General features: G+C 45.3%; 1 protein-coding gene across 3 annotated transcripts in view; it reads right to left on the bottom strand.

The window, feature by feature from the left end:
- PAG1 (phosphoprotein membrane anchor with glycosphingolipid microdomains 1) overlaps nt 1-16,180 on the bottom strand; it is a 111,938-nt gene extending 95,758 nt beyond the window's left edge. For all 3 annotated transcript variants that reach the window (XM_058420693.1, XM_058420692.1, XM_040062994.2), the window contains exons 1-2: nt 16,122-16,180; nt 10,322-10,426 (exon numbers count right to left, since the gene is read on the bottom strand). The gene's annotated coding sequence lies outside the window, so the exon portion shown is untranslated. The remainder of the gene's footprint in view (nt 1-10,321; nt 10,427-16,121) is intronic.
- Between the last annotated feature and the right edge of the window lie 1,070 nt (nt 16,181-17,250).

Genomic DNA, 17,250 nt, shown 5'->3' with positions numbered 1-17,250 from the left:
CAACCTGAATGCAGGAAAACATCCTACTGAAGGTGATGACATGCTAGGCTGCCTGGTCATTTGTCAGGCATTACTAGCCCAAATGAACACTATAACACAGCTCTAAGTTTTCAAAATATGTATACCATTACTCAATGCTATTGACACCGTGGCAGCAAAAATATGCTAAATACGCACTCAAAGATAATCCCATCCTCCCGAGACTGCTTTAGAAAAGGACAGAAGGATGAGAGACAAGGCAGTGGGTGAGGCCATACATATGCATACATATACAAAGTAATTGGGGAAATCGGCCTGTGTCTCTATCTCAGTTATTCATGCTTCGGGTAGAGGGGAAAGAGGAGGTACCAGTAAGAGTACAGGAGCTGGGAGAAGATTAGCACAAAAGGAGCTAGAAGAACAAAAAGAAATCAGAGCAAGGAAAGTCAGGGAAATGGACAGCGATTAGAGGTAAAAAAAAAAACAAAACAAAACAAATGGGGGAGAGTCTGCACGGAGAACAGAGGAGTGCAGGAAAAATCTGTGAGATGTTTTGGTTGTTTTATTCACAGGCAGAGGCTTCACACAGTCTGGCACTTCAGAGGCCACATCAAGCCCCATGTCACAGCCTGAATGACACCAACCAAAGCTGCAGAGCTCCTTATCTCTCTGGCTTATGAACCATTCCAATGACACTGCTTCTCTGGGCCCTGGGCAGGTTGTCCGCATGGGGTGGAGTGAGGGGGCAGCTTCCTGGCTCAGGGCCAGGACAGATAACCAGGGTGTCCCCAGGGAGCCCCCCAACTCTTGTCCCAGCCCCTGCTTGAGCTGCAGCATGGCCAGCCCCCATCTCAATGCTTGCCTCTTGTTTTTTGCTAAGAAGCCTCATGATCAGGTAAGGTTACGAAGGCTGCAGCAAAAGTGTGTCAGCACATGCACCTCACTCCTCGCTAATTCCCAAAACTATAGCAACAAACAAATAGATTCAATTACCCAGACAGACACCAGCCCATTTCAAGAGGATTGGTACATCCGTTACAAGAAGATGCTGGAGCTGCAGCCTGATCACATTTACATGAAGAAATCATTTTATGCAAATGTCTCATCCACGGGTGAAGGCTGTACAGGAGAGGAGAAACAGCACAGTATGGAGATTCACGATGCATGGCAGATAGGCAATTTAAGGTAAATCACACAGTTCAGTTACACAAGACATATAATCTGGGGAGAAAGCGTATGGCTTCAAAGTCATAAATTATTTACAAATAATACAGCTTTCTCATGAAATATCCAGAAGGCCAAGCACCTATTTTTCATATTATTTTTCTCCACTTCCACAAATCACAGCGAAACTGAAGATGAATATCTTATCAAGAATGAGCTAGGTTCGGGGGAGGATGGACTTAGAGCGTGGAGTTAGTTAGGGGCTTGCAGGCAGGACAACAAGAACAGAAGGCAGCAGGGCTGCTGTGGTCACCCACCTGGAAGGGAAGCATCAGAAGTCAAAAGGAGGGAGCTGGAGTGTGCTGAGGAAAGGAATTGTCCACATGGTTACTCATAGCCTCCCAGGACTGTCACTGCCAGCCTGTTCAAAATCACCACCTAATTTCCATCAAATGTTTCAGGGTTTTTAAAATGAAATCCATTCCTCGCATTTGCAATTCACAGCTGCAGCATCCACGTGTGGTGTGTTTTCTGCCAGCAGTGATGTCTCTTCAGAGCATTGGTCTTGCTCTGTACAACTCATGGTCACACCTCTGTAGTCAATTTTCAATTCTCCAGCTCTCTTCAACTTTTCTGTTGTGACACCTCAGCAGTTTGACACCTTCTCATCTTTCTTACCCAACACAACACCTGCTCAAATTCTCCTGCAATGACCAATTCAACTGAGTTATTTTTCCTGATGTCCTGCCTGGTGACCCTGCATGCCTTCCAGTGCTCTTACAGGTATCAACCTTTTCACAGATATAAACACAGTTCATCATTCTCTTTTATGTTACAGACTCTTTACTCTTCAAAGTCTTTTTCAGATCTCCATGCTCAGCTTGCATCCAATTCAACACAGTCTGGCTGAGGGTTTTTTTTTTGTTGGAATCATTAGGGGCAGATACCCTTCTGCTCAAGGATATTTCTGTAGTCTGAGCAACTCCTAACATTTGTGCTTTCAGCAGACCACTGTTTCTACTTGCTCATATACACATGCCTTAAGTGACTTCTACAATGTGTTTAAGCAGCTTCCCATGCTGAGCCTGAGGATACTAATTTTCTCTCTTCTGACTTTCTCTTGTTTTCCACTGATCTGCCATTATTTGTGTGTGGGACAAGTACTTCAGTGTATAAAAAGCCTTAGAGGTTAAAATATACATTTTTACACACCAATTCAGAATTTTCCTGAAACCCTTCAAAGTCTTGGAGCACATTTTCTTTGTATTACAGGTTTGCCTAAATGCAACAGCAGCATTATTCTTGAGTTCACTTATGGTGTCACATGTGCAGCCACATAAGGCAAATAAAATACACAACAGAAAAAAAGCAATTTATTTTCTTTCTAGTTACAGATATTAACATGTCTTACTTGTATCAATTGGTTGCAATAAAAAGACAGAAATACCAAAATATTTCTCTGTAGCTTTAGGAATTCAGCAATTTTACAAGACCAATACTAAAAATAACTGTACATGTTGTATAATAAAGAGCAAATGTAATACCAAGTGTCACTTCATCCATGCAGTTACCTCCCTGCACCAGGGGTTTATATGTATAATCCCTCCAAAGCCACCACAGGTCACAAAATGCAGATTAAATCTACATTTTCACTTATCATGGAAATTTTCTCAGTGGCTATTGCTCATGTACACCTATGCCTGTCAACATTTGCGATCTTGTGGTTAACAAAAAAGTCTGTTTCTGAACATTCCTAAGTATTTTTAAATCAACTAAAATACCATATAAACGCCAATCCTGCCAAGGATTTTTCTTCCTATATTACACACTTTAGGTACCAAAGCCAACAAAATCTCTTTTCTGGAGGAAGGGATATTCCTCTTGGCTAAACTTGTTCCTACCTAAGTCCACATCCACTTCCAAGGTCAGATGTAAAAAGAAGTTGTCACCCATTTGGCAGCTCACTGAGGTCTCAGCCACTCTGTTACACATACAGCTGTCTCTTTTTTGAAGTCTGCTATTGCAAGTGTATTCAAATCTTAAATGGTACATAAGCTCTCGTGAATGCCTTTAATTAAGGAAGACCTATGTAAAGGCTTGGATTTCATACTATCCCAAAATAATAACGCTCCTTCTTTGGGAGAGCCACACCATTTATTGTAAAACTCCTCCTCTTTTGCCTCAAAAAACTATCCCTAACCTGGAAAGCCTACCACTCTCTCCAAGGATTGCACTAGAGCAATAACATTTACACTGAGAAGGCAGCACCTGTATGTCTAAAATCAGGCTCGCAGTTAATTTTAGAAACCATGAATATAAAAAAAAAATTACATGCAGAATACTTCAGTCCTAACTTTTCAAACGAGAACCAGGAGATAAAGACAAATTGAACATCTACAGTCAAAGGGTAACACTACTATTGCTATCCTGTTGATGAAGACTAAAGCTATGCCTGTAATTAATACTAAATCAGCTTGCAAGGCAAGGAGAGGAGGCTGGGGTCACTGATAGCAGCCCCACTCCTCCCACCTGCATCAAAAGTGGCACCTTTGGTGGGGTCTGTTTCCACAGGTGTTGACTCACCAGGAGGAGGGAACACGCAGTGGCACACCCAACCACCGCGGTTTGCAAAAGCCCTGCCTGGAGGCTTGTGTTGATAAAAGTCTCCTGCCTTGGGTCTCGGCTGTGAGACTGCTAAGTGCCTACTAATATGACAGCTAAGCTCAGCACCTCAGCTGCCAGGCTGTGGAGGCACACGGGACACGATGCCAGCTAGAAACCACCTGAAAACAGAGTTAGTAAGCAACAGGCTTCAAAGGAAATGGTATACTTCAATAAGGCAAAACAAGGGGTTTGCACAATAAGCATTACTTGTCCAACATTTACAGGCTTAAGTCTCTGCAAAGAATGAGATTTCCCCTTATTTTTCACCTGCGTATTGAAAACAGCAATGAAGTAACTGCTCTTTTGCACACATCCTGCAGGAACAGGAGATGGCAGATACTGCACCCCTGCTTTACCATCCAGGGAACACGTAAAAGATTTTATATTTTAAAAACTAAAGGTGAAGAAGTGGGAGCAAACTGAGAAGTGTATCACTATCCTTTCTTCAGTGAGAATGGAGAACCTTTTCCAACATTTTAAAAAACAAACTGGAGAACTGTTATTTTAGAACAGGTTCTCTTAAAAAACCTGTGTCTGCAAAGAAGGAGATACAGAGGAAGACCCTACCAACCATCCAGCACAGCTACTAAAGAGTGCAGTTGGTGCTGTCACAGAATCAGAATGAGGTGGGAAGGGGCCTTTGCAGGTTGCTTGACCAACATCCCTGCTCAGCTAGGGCATCCCAGAGCTGGTTGCCCAGGACCGTGTCCAGGTGGGGTTTGAATAGCTCCAAGGATGGAGACTCTACAGCCTCCCAGGAAAACCTGTGCCAGTACTCAGCCACCCTCACAGTGGAATAAAGTGTTTCTGGGTGTTCAGAAGGAACCTCCTGTATTTCTGGTTTTGCCACTGCCCCTGTCTTGTCACTGGGCACCACTGAAAACAGCCTGGCTCTGTCCTGTTAGTGCCCACCCTTCAGGTATTTCTTACAAATTGACGACATTCTCCCCTGAGCCTTCTTTTCTCCAGGCTGAACAGCCCCGGTTCTCTCGGCCGCTCCTCGTACGAGAGATGCTCCAGCCACCTAATCATCCTCATGGCCCTTCGTGGGACTCCCTCCAATATGTCCATTTCTCTTCAGTACTGGGGATCTCAGAACTGGTGTGGCCCCACGAGTGCCTAGAAGTGGGGAGGGATCACCTCCCTCCACTTGCTGACAGTATTTTCTCTAACGCAGCTCAGGTCACAGTTCATCTTCTTTGCCACAAGGGCTCATTGGCCGGCTCATGTTCAACTTGGTGTCCACCAGAGCCCCTACACTTTTTCTGCCTTCCAAATGGTCCTTCCCCTGCACACCTTGGCGCCAGGGGCTGTTCCTGGACGCAGCATTGCTCTGCTGGGGCCAGCCACAGCAAGAAGGCGGACTCTGGTCAGCATGTAAATGACCTGGGATCCTGGATCCCATGCTGGCTGTATGCCACAGCAGGGCCCACTTCACAGTCTGCCCCGTATCAGCATCTCCTCTTTGAAAGCTCCAGAGGCACTGAATTGCCGGGCTGTGCTTCTGGAAGTTAACCCTTTCCTTTTCCAAACACCATCACTCCCAGGGCTTAGGGACAAAACTCCTTCAGAGAGGATCAAGCAGGAGGGTGAGAAAATGCAAGTTTAAGTTTCAGCCCCAGCACTCCTCTACTGCTAAACCGAAATGTCAGATACAGGAAGGAGGAGAAGCTAGCACTGCACTTCTTCCTGACACCAAAGCCTCGTTCTTTACCACACAACTGATTCAACAGCCTGAATTTTTTGGCAAGAGCTTGCTCCTATCTGCATACAATCAGGCTGGTGCACACACGCACCACAGCTACTGGAGTGTTAATAAAACCAGATAGCTAGGCGTTTGAAAGGTATCAATCTCACAGCTCTCGTCCTGATCATTTACCCACAGCAATCCTCACACTTATTTTTTCTGAATTCAGTCTTTTTAAGTGCCAACTGATGATGAACTGCAGGGAGCATAATTTTTATTAAATGATGAACACTAAAACATTAGAGTTATACCTCAGAAAATCAATTTCCTATTGCCTATGGACAGATAGCTAAAGCCCAGAAATTCCCAAGAGGTTTCTGTATGCACGTTTTTGTTGGTTTTGGGAGTTTAAAATTTTTTTTGGTTATTTTTTTTCTCATTTCTCTAGAATCTCATGAAAGAAAGACTTTGCTGTTTAAAGTGGTTGCTTTTTTTAAGCACCAGTGTAATCAATTATACAAGCTAATACTTAATATACAAAATACAACTCTTCTGTGAAGCAAGGCACATATCATGCTGGCTGGAACATGGAAATTGCTAAGACTTTGAAATTCTTCTTCTCAGGGAATCACACCACTGCAATGTATAATTTCTGCCTAGCTAAGAAAACCATGGGAAAACATGTTTTCTTGTTTACTGTGTTTCTTGAATAAAATATTTACTGCTGATTAAAACTAACGTCTTGTACTAATTCCACCGCTGTCCAAGAACAAATATTTCAGTAATTCCCACAGCTGGGAGAAGCAAAAACTGACAAGGGTTTTCAGGTTCCCAGACTGACAGCCATGAGGTCCAAGCCTCCAGGGCAGCTACAACCAGCTCCTTGGACCATCCCTACAGGTGTCTGGAAGTTCCATAACCCATCTCACAGACTGGGCTTCTCCTCCCAGAGCAGATGCTGATGTGCCTGCTGGGAACCAGCTGCGCCACGTTACCTGTGCATGCTATGCCTGAGTGCTGAGTAAGCACGAAATACAGAAATGTTGAGTTATTTGCTGCCTGCCTGCTTTGCCAACTAAATAATATAGCTAATTATGCCTCATAATAATAGCTTCCCGTTCTGGTGGGAAACCAACCCTCTGCTTCTTGTTTGCTTTCCCCAGTTCTGTTGGGGTGGATTTAGGCAAACCTGTTGAGGAGAACGGCAACAATATCACGTGGAAACCAGCATCCATTAAATCAGCATATCTGGTCAGGCTGCACACCAAACCCAGATATCACCTCCTCCCCTATCTTGCACCTGATTGTTAATGCTAATCAATTCCTAGTATATTAGCTTTCTAGGAATGAGATGGACTTGTCAAGCAGAATTAAAAGATGGAGGCACAAGTGAGTAAGAGCTCCAGGGTTCACTCACACAAATTAAAATACACAATTGACACCAAAACGTAAATCAGGAGTATGAAATTGGATCTTCAAGAATTGCAAGAAAGAAATGAATTCTTTCTTGCACTTCAATCAATATAATTGACTGGAATAATTTAAAAGACTTGTCAGACTGCCCACCAAGATACCCTGGAAAACCAAACTTTTGTACCTCTACATTACTAGCATAAAACCATTTCAAAACGAACTGGCAAAGCTCATGTACCAAATTGCCAGGAATATTTTCTCCCAAATTCAGTTATAAACACCAAAAGGTGACTAGATGTTTGCATCCCTTTTGATTACCAAGGACTTAGTTAAGAAAACAGATGGGAAAGAAAATCATATTAGAAAATTCAAAGTGCATAAACAGATAATATTTGAAGTACACATTCAGTATAGGCAGTCCATAGGTAACTGTTTACCTCAGGTCCACACGCATAATGTCACATGCTGCTGCTCCCTTGAGTGATTAATTAACCCATAGAGAAAAGCTCTGTGACAAGTCTCTTCACAAGTCACGAAATGGAGGTCACTGTGCCAGCCAGCAAATGACACATTAAAAAGGGGGAAAAAAGGCACGAAATGCTCTTTATGCTTTCCACTTCAGTACAAACATGAGGGATTTATTTCACTAATCCATGGCTGGCAGCGTCAGGGCTACTTGGAGCTGCAGAGACAAATACCCAATTTTCAAATCCCCTCCAGCTACATGAAGGTAAGAACGAAGAGCACGTCTGCCCCTACAGAGCTGTGATTGCACCGCTGCCAACTCCATCTCCTGAAAAGGCTCAGCTAAGGGAAAGGACAGCCCCTCCTATAACTAGGGGAGTCAATTAAGATGGCCAAGCTATTTTCAAACTATACCTTTTTACAGGGTTCTCATTTGTAGCTTATTTTGCCAGTCTGATTAGAACATTACATTCCTATTTGTAGAGTGCGAAGGGAACTGCACAAGTAACTTTGACGAGACAAACATGAGTTTATTCAGACTATTTAAACATGAGGTCACAATTGACCCTTTTGGGGGCAAAGTAGCATCCTTTCTTACAAAGTGTACTAAAAATCAGGCAATATTTGACAGCACATCAAAGTATGAGACAGAATACATACACATCCAGTTTGGTCTTTCTATATTTTCTTCTTCTTTTTTCCTTAGGCAGGCAAATCTATAAAGCCCCTCATTTAATGTGTTAGATTAATAAATGATGAAGCTACAAACACGAGAGCCCCAACCTTCTGTGGCGTGTGTTCAATTATTTTGCATTTAACAAGAGTAAAGGAAAACTAATTTAATCTCTGTAATTGCCAAACTAAATGGCACAACCCTGCCTATTGTAATAGATCAAAACAATACACATACATTCACCAAGTTGTTATAAAAACTGTCATTTTTATTTTGAATAGCTTTTTTTTTTTTTTTTTTTTTTTAAGCATTAGCTTCCATTTGTGGGAAAGGAACTACCAAATGTTGCAGTAGAGACCACAGAGACTGTGCTTTTCCCCACAGCTAGGCTTGAGATCAGTGCTATTTAAGCTAAGCTCTCTGACAGCATCTCAAAAGAAAGTAAAACTATATTTTGGAATATGTTTGGTGAATATTCCCAACTAAAGTCAGTCTGCAACCACAGGCACTCTAGTTTGCAGGCTCTAACAGTCTGAATGTTGGTCTGTGCACTCCACTAGAAGGAAAAGTAGCTGTTATTCATTGAAGGAAGAAACTTCTGGAGACAGTGCAGTTTGTTAGGAAATCACCCACAACACCATCAGTAGCAAATTCTTCAGCAACCTCTTCAGCAATGTCTTCCTGTCTCTCCCTCACACTCCAGTCTCCTAAACCAGCATGCCTGGGTGGCAGCCTGAGCAGTGGCAGGTGTCAGAGCATGGTGTAGGCACCTGTGCTCCTCTGCACCCCCTATCCCAAACCCAAACCCCTCCTCCATGGCTCTTAACTCCCACTGACATCCTCATTGACTCTCCCCCAACCATAGCATGAGCCCTACAAGAAAGCTTCAGGTTGTCCTCTGCTAAAAGGTTATCATACCTTTTCCAGTTTGAAATCACATTGCTTGGACATGAGGAGCAGCCCACTATCAGCAGCACCCTAGGGAAGCTTTCTCTGCAGCCCTGCCCTGTGGCACGAGCCTTTTCCCAGTCTCTGGAAATTGCCCACCTGAGGCAACTGAAACCCCTTCCTTTGGCATTTTCTTGTGGGCACACCCCAGTGGTGGCTCACAGCTGTGTGGCAACAAGCACATCCTGGGCTTTCTCTCGTTCAGTCACTTCTGAACGATGAGCCTCTAATCCCTTTGGCTTCAGCTGCAAAATTCCCATTGATTGATAATGGATTCTCCACTGATGTAGAATCCGGCACTTCGACTACACTGCTACGAATTAACAGAAGAGAGCTCTGTTAATCCTTTATAAGCAAGCTTAATCTTGTGGTTTAGAGAAGGAGCAAAGGCTCTGTTCTTTCCAGTACCAGCCAGAATGTGAGTACCATTTCAGAAAATCTTTCTCATTTTCTTTGACTGATGCAATATTTCTTTGGAAGACATAAATCCAGACACCACTACAGATGCATACTTCTGCCAAGGAAAAAATGAACAGTTTGAGCCATGAATCCTGAAGCTGAAAACTGGGATCAGCACTCTAGGACTTTCAGTTAGTCCATAGAAAGTGCTGTCATGTAGAAATGGCAGTCTGACAAAGCCTTTATAGCATTCACCTTTCAATTAGAAAGAGCAACATCTGAAACCTCACATTAAAATAGCTGTAAGATTTGTTAGAGTTCTCTCTCAATGATGTGATTTGATAATTTCCTGTACATTAGCAATAGTCAAGGCTATTAAATGCAAGCAAGTATTAGCACCTTTAAAGACTGTTACAGAATCTGGCTAATAACTCTGAAGAAATCAAGTCATCAAAAAGATGAACTGAACTTACATTAAGGCACATTTTCCATTAAAACAAGATTTTGTTAGATCAATTCAGACCTTAGGTCAGTGGACACAGAACAGCTCTTTTTTTACAGAAAAGGAAATTCATCACTATGCATCAGTGTCTGGTAAATGGGAACTCACTCCCACTCCAGTGAGAAAGCACTGTTCACCAAGACTTGTCCCATTTGCAGCAAACAGTCTGAGCAAGGATACTTAATGGTATCCTTGGCAGTAAAATCATGAAAAATCAAACCCAAATATTACAGCTGCAATTGGTACTGAACAGCAAATGACTCTTAATTTGATGTCCTGTCCTGCAGCACACTAGATGCAAACATTTCATCGATTTAGTGATTCATCGTCGGCACTTCTTCTGTGCTAGGATGCAAAGTCTTAAATACAGCAGCTTAGTGGTTCCTCTAAAACACTGGAATGCCACATACCTCCATAAAATGTTTACCTTTGTCAAGCATTTCACTGCCACTGTTTAGCTGGATGACCTTTGGAAGGAGCAGCGGAGGCTGACGTGCACCTTCATTAAAGCAGCACCTCCTTCTTCCCCCGCCTGCGAGAACAACGAGCATGGGAGGGAAGAGGTGAGCAATCCACGGAGTAATGAAGAGATTTTGTTTCAGAGGGTTATCAATTATTTATGAGCAAATCCCCAGATGAACACATCCGAAGCTGAGCAGTTTTTAGTACATTTCACTTCTGTACACACGGCACAACACAATCAGACGCGAGCTAAACTGGACTGGTCTGATTATTCGAGGTGTCAAACAGTGAGTTCAGTCTGGACCTTAGGAAATCACCATTATGTTTTTCAAAGTACAATGGTCTCCTAGATTTAAATCTCTTTCACAAAAGTCCTCTAAGACTCACAGAAATGATTCTTTGCAGTATTTCCCATTCATCAAGCTCTCAGCAAAGAAAAATCTTATCCGGAAGGATTTCTTTAATTATACTGATATAGTTCTCTAAATAGTCTAATACTCAAATTCTAATATTGCCCAGCTGTGAATGGGATTTTATTCCACAATGGGATTAAATGGATCTGAACTTTTCCTATTAAGAAAAGATAAGACCAAGTTAAGGTCTTTTTCTCCAGAACAGGGTTTATCCTTTTCAAAAAAAAGATTTGCTTTTAAAGCAAAATTGTTGTACAACTGCACTTTTTAAAGAGAAGATCTGAAAACTCTTTCCATGATATGGGAAAGACAAACATTACACATTCTTTACAAGCAAGGGCAGTGAAACCAAACAGTTGTATGTGCAAGGCGTGCTTTGCACAAGAAGTCATTAACCTGTTTACAAATGCTATCGTTGAGAACAGTCATCCTGCAAGACTTGAAACAAAACCCAATCCACTGGCACGCAGTGAATGCCCAGATCTGCAGAACCGTGCTCTGAGCTCCAGTTTCCCACAATTTCCAACCAACAAGATGCTGCCGAAGTCACCACCACCGCTGCAGCCACGCGTCAACGACGGCTGTCTATGACAGCTGTCACCATGGCCCCGAGGCCACCTTTAACACCTTAACAACTCGGGTACATTGAGCCAGGACCCACCTGGGGCACAGCCAGGATGTGTCCTGCACAGCGGCCCCACAGTCAGGCCTGCACCTGGCCGAGCAGTGGCATGCCAGGCACAGGTGGCCAGAAGAAGGCAGACAGTCATCCTGAGCTTGGGGGGCTCTCCTGGGGCAGCCTGGGCTGGGCACAGCCAAGAGGGGACAGACAGCAGGCACTGCAGGCTCCCCTGCCTCTCAGAGCCCTGTCTGCAAGCTGCCTTCCAACGGGAAATGTCTGGGGAAACGCTCATCAAATAACACCTTTTAAACTACACATGGAATGGGCACTTCCTGCCTTTATTGCACAACACCCCAGGAGGAGAGCCGGGTCTCTCACGTTCCCGCTGCCCTCTCCCCTTCAGGCCAGCATTCACCTCAGCATCTGCACAGCTCCGGGAGCAAGCTCCATTCCTGGCTTAGCCTGGATAGACTAAACTGCTCCAATGCTAAGAAAACAACCGAAAAAAGCCACTTAGAAATCCATTTTAGATTTGTTTGCATTACTTTAAAGGGTTTGCTATATATCTGGATGAAAGAAGCCGATTAAGTACATCTATATTTACTTCATTAGAACGTGGCTCTTGAAGTTAGATGAAAAGATTTACCCTGGCCAAGTTTATTTATTCATCAACATCAGCTAGATATATTTTCAAAGGCTCATCCTCATCGCATTTACATGAAAGCACACAAATTTTTTTTTTTTCCTCAACAGTTGTAAGGCATTCTGAGAGGTATGAAAGGGCAAAATAAACTTTAGTGAAAATTACAAAATCAAGGAACAGTAGAGGCCCAATTCCTATAATTTCTGCTTATTAATGGGGGTGGAAGCCCTCTTTTTCCCTCCTGGAGTCATTCTTCTCACCCTGCAGATGTATCAACAGCAACAAAGCGTAGCTGGATGCTCAGTGCCCTGACTCAAGCCCTGATAAAGGCACCAAGCGCACTGCTTATCCATGAACACAAGGAAAGTGTCAACCCAAGCTTCTCCTGAAGCTCGAGATCTTAAGCAAACAGCCTCCCAAGTTTCTAAGGCTTTTCTCTGCACTTTGAAAAGAAAAATTAGATGTTTTTTTCCTCAGGTGGCATTGAAGATGAGCTCTTCATTACTGCTAGCAAAGTATGAAGTAGGAGCACAGCCTACCAATGATCGAAGCCAACTGTACGAGTCCTGGTTATCTTTGACAAGAACCCAAACATAACTTGGTATATTTGCATGCCTTTATTATCAAAATTTTATCCTCAAGTTATTTAAATATTTAAATGACTTTTAGGAGTGCTATCTTTCCTCATGAGTTTACACTTTCCCACGGAAGACTTCCAGAGTGATTAACAATGCTGATCTTTATCCTTCACACTGACTATTCATTCATCCTTTCTAAAACGAATACTGCTTACATACGACCCAAGAGGGCTGTAACAAGGCAGTATTTATCCACCCTAATAATCTGCTGTGGCTGCTTTAATTAAAACTGGGTTATATCACATCCATGAAGCAAAGGCACACCTCCTGTCACTTGTCATCTCCACCTCACAGCTGAGCTTGGTGCACCTTCTCAGGAGAAAGCTTTGGAGGTCCCACCACCTGCAGCTCGCCCACCCCTGCCCAGGTAACTGAGGGCACAGTGTCGCAAAAAAACCAAACCCTGCTTCACCACAGAAGGGAAGCAGAATGAAACTGCAGAAGGGTTTGCAGTTTGGGGCCTTGAGTGAGTCACTGAACACCTGCAGGCTGCCATTCACCCCAGTTCACAAGCAGGGCACCACTGCTGGCACGGCACATGGGGATTTGGGGAGGTGAGGGACCAGGGGGAAGGAGCAACTGATGGAGAACCTCTGGCACAGCACAGCAATTCAGAGCACGAGGGGTACCAGGATGGAGATGGGGCACAGCAACCAAGGACATCTCAACCACCTGCAGTAAACTGGCAGCCAAATCAGGATTCAGCTTCCTCATCCGTGTTGCAGCTTTCACAGGTCCTCCATTAGCCCACATGATTGCATAGCGATTTTGAAATTCAGAGTTTACTTCTGGTAGTATTGCACAAATGAGTGCCCTTCCCATGTTTCACTCCATGCAAGCAGTATCTCAGCATATCAACATTTACAAATGGAACATCTTCCCACGGAAGAAACTCGAGCTTCTTCCCTCACCAGAACTTTGTTTGGCATTATTACACACAGTATAAGGCCGGCTGCTGATGGCACCCTTGGGGTGCTGGGATGGGCGGCAATGCAGCCAGGACAGCCTGTGCAAGCAGGGCCGCATCCAGCACCTCTCCCCTGCTGGCCCCATGCAATCCACCAAACCCTCGAGCATGGGAGGGGGCCACTCCCCATCTCAGCCCACCAAACTGGGGATGAGGGTGAGTGGCAGCACTCTGCACCCCTTCACCCTGCCTGGGCTCCTCCCAGCCACAGCACAGCCACCAGACTACAGGACACCCGCCCCTCCCCAGTGCTGCTCCAGGGCTGAGCAACCCTCGCATCCTGTGCCTGAGACCTGCCCCGTTCTCAAGAGCTGGAAGCAGAGGCCTTGCTGTAGGGGCCTGGGTAATGTTACTTGAATGATTTATTGTTTTAGTTGTCACAGGGTTTTGAGTCTTCTTGGTCTATTAATTTTATTCTTGCATTATATTTTACAGTTACAAATTATATATGGGTTTGGAACTACTTTGAAAAAGCCCCTTGGTTCTCTATCCCCATCCTTACTGAAAGTAAAATAATCGTCCTGTTTCAGCCACTGAACTCTACAGCACTTTACCATGGGCATCAACTGAGCTGGTAAACTCATTTAACTCCTTTGTGTGTCAGTGAAGTTTCCAGTGCCCCAGGAAAGAGGGTTCCTTAACTAAATGCCACCGCACATCCAGCAAGAAGAACGTGATTACTTCTCTTGGGGATTCCTCAGTGCTCCCTAAAATGTAAATTAACTCTCAGTTAATCAATAATTCTTTGTTTAGGACTTGGAATCCAGTTGCCACTTTCTGATCAATATAACTTTAACAGCAGAAAAAAATCAGAACTTAAGTTACCTAGTAGTAGTCATTTGTATACAATACATGATCTAAAGACACATTCACTTTCAAATGCCTGGCAACAAGACTTATGAGGAGTCCTGTGTCTTAAAACACAATGGATTACTCATTTCTTTGCCTCGTTAAATGATATCTCATAGAAGGAACCAAACAAAAGAGAGGTGAGTTTGATGACTGTCATATCCCACAACCTTTACCCATACGAGCAATGTGTTGCCTCCAGATCAGGTTCTCATTTGGAAGCTGAAGATCCCCATTGCTGACCTGAATATTGATTTTATGTTAATAAAATTCTGTGTTGAAATGCTGGCTAACTATAAAATTGCTCTAGCACTTCAGGCCTGCAAGATGTCACACATGCTGTACTATTTTCTTTTTCAACAAGCGCAAAAGCCACTCACCACTTAGAGAAGATGCCCCACAGGCTGCAGAATTTGGCCCTTGTTAAATAAGCTAAGAATTAATCAGTTTTCCAATTAGTGGAGGCACTTTTCCAATCACAAAGCTGTGCACCTGAAAAATTTTTAAAGATGTAAAATAAAACCCCGTGGAATTTGAAATGTTTTGTTCTGTATCACCTAAGAGATACAAATACAATGTCAATGTACTTCCATTTACCTACTGGGTATCTTTAGCACTGTTTGCTTCTACAAATTCTCTTAACAGATGTGCTCCAATCATCACTTATCTGCAACACAGACAGACTTTGAGAGGACTAAGGAGGATTTGCCTCTGGTTTCACACGGCGTGCTTGTTTTTTTGACGTTTAATTTAATAAAATAAGAACTCTGGATAAAAGTTAATCAAGCACAGCTGCTAGCTTCCTAGGCTGCTAGGAAGCGGGAAAATATTTTCTGCCAAAATTTTATCTTTGCTCTTTCACTGTCTCACTCTTTTTCTGCATTTATTCCTTAGTATTATTTCAAAGGCCATTCCTTTTACAAATGTAAACAACTCGCGTAATTCAGCACCACGGATGATATATTACCCTCCTTAAAACCGAATCTCCGAAGGATAGATTAGAAAGAAAGGTTAAAGAGCTCTATCATTCAAAGCACTATCGTTCAGACACCTACAAATCACTGTGTTCGTTTATTTAGCTAATTGGCCCATCAGCCTCCGTAGCATCTCAAGCTGCACAACTTTCCGGTGTGACCGTGGGCCAGTTTCTCCTTTCCCTCTCCGGAGCACCGAGAGAGCCGAAAGCTCCGCGCAGCGCGCCCGGCACACGCTGCGCTAGGGACGACCTGCGCCTGCAGCTCCGTTCGAGGAGCAGCCCCCGCTCGCCCAGCGACCCCTTCGTCCTGAAGGCTCTCCAAGCCCAAGAGCAGATGCCACAGCGAAACAAACCGGAGCCTGTCACTACGTAACAGGATTTCAATGGAAATAAGGCTGCGGGGCTGGCTGGCAGCAGCGGCGAGGCGCGGTAACCCCGCGCCGCGGAGATCCGCACGGCTGACCCCGCCGGGGCCGTGCCCTGCACCTGTGACCGCGGCCGCCGCTACGGCCGCCGCGCCCCGCCTGTGCGCCCGGAGCCCGGAGCGGGCACGGGCAGCCCCGCGGCGGCCCCGCCGCCGGCCCCCGCAGCCACCGCACCAGCACCAGCACCCCCCGAAACACAGACACGCAACTTCGCGCACCGCCCCCAACTCACCGGGAGGCGCCGGCCCCGCGGAGCGGAGCGTCCCTGGATGCCGCCTCCCGCAGGGGCCGGGCAGCGGCGCGGCCAGGGAGAGCAGGCGGGAGCGGCAGCAAGTTGCGGCGCGTCTCTCGTCTCTCTTCTCTCCTCTCCTTCTCACTCCCTACCCGCCTCCTCCTCCCCCTCTCTCGCTCCCTCCCTCCCCCTCCTCCGCCCGGCGGGAGGGCCGGGGGAGGCGGCGGAGGGGCCGGAGCGCGGCCGCGGAGCGCGGCGCGGGCACTGCGCATGTCCCCGCGCCCGCCGGGAGCCGCCGGCGGAGCGATGGATGCGGCGGCGAGCAAAGCGCAGCGCAGCGCAGCGCGGGCCCGGCGCGCCCCCGCGGAGGTGCGGGACACGGCTGCCGCCGCAGCGCCTCGCTCCGCTGCCCACCTTGCGGCGCTGCCGCGGCCCCGGCGGGGTTTGGCCGCCCCCGAGCAGCGGGGAGCAGCCGGGGCCGCGCCGGCGCTGCGGCGGCGGATGCTGCGGCCGCCGCCCCGATTGCTGCACGGGGGGCTGCGCGGCTGGAGGATGCTCCGGTGGCCGGTCTGAAAAGATGGAAAAAAGAAGGGATTGATGCATCTTGGTCTTGTTTTTTTCGTTTTGTGGTTTTTTTTGTGTTTTTTTTTTTTTTTTTTTTCTCCTCGTTAAGTCAGCGTGACTAAAGAAGACAGGTATTTTGGCAAAAGGAACCCGATATAGTCACTAGTGGCTTTTTAATGTTGTATCAAGGTCTTTGAGCAAAAGAAATAATCGTATATTTACATGATGTAGGGAAGTGCAAGGACTGCAAGTGAAAAGCACTTTAAGAGCAAAGGCAGGAAAGGCTGCAAAAGCAAAATACCCAACTGAGATCTCTGGGGATTTTTTTAGGGAAATTGCACAATTACTTCAAGTTTCCACCCATATGTAAGGACTGACTTAACACCCAGTGAGCTCTTACTTCCTGAAAATAAGTTCAAATCCCTTATGCCATTCTGCAGTAGCAGTACTAGTACTGTCTGATGCATGGCTGGCTCAAGGTTTGAGCCTGGATCTGTATTTGGTGTTTTCTATGCAAGGATTTGCCTGTACAGGAAAGTGCTGATTTGTTGCTTGGTTGTTGGGG

Source organism: Hirundo rustica, chromosome 1 (assembly GCF_015227805.2).
Source record: "Hirundo rustica isolate bHirRus1 chromosome 1, bHirRus1.pri.v3, whole genome shotgun sequence".
Classification (NCBI taxonomy): domain Eukaryota; kingdom Metazoa; phylum Chordata; class Aves; order Passeriformes; family Hirundinidae; genus Hirundo; species Hirundo rustica.
This window is presented reverse-complemented; position numbering and strand designations above follow the sequence as displayed.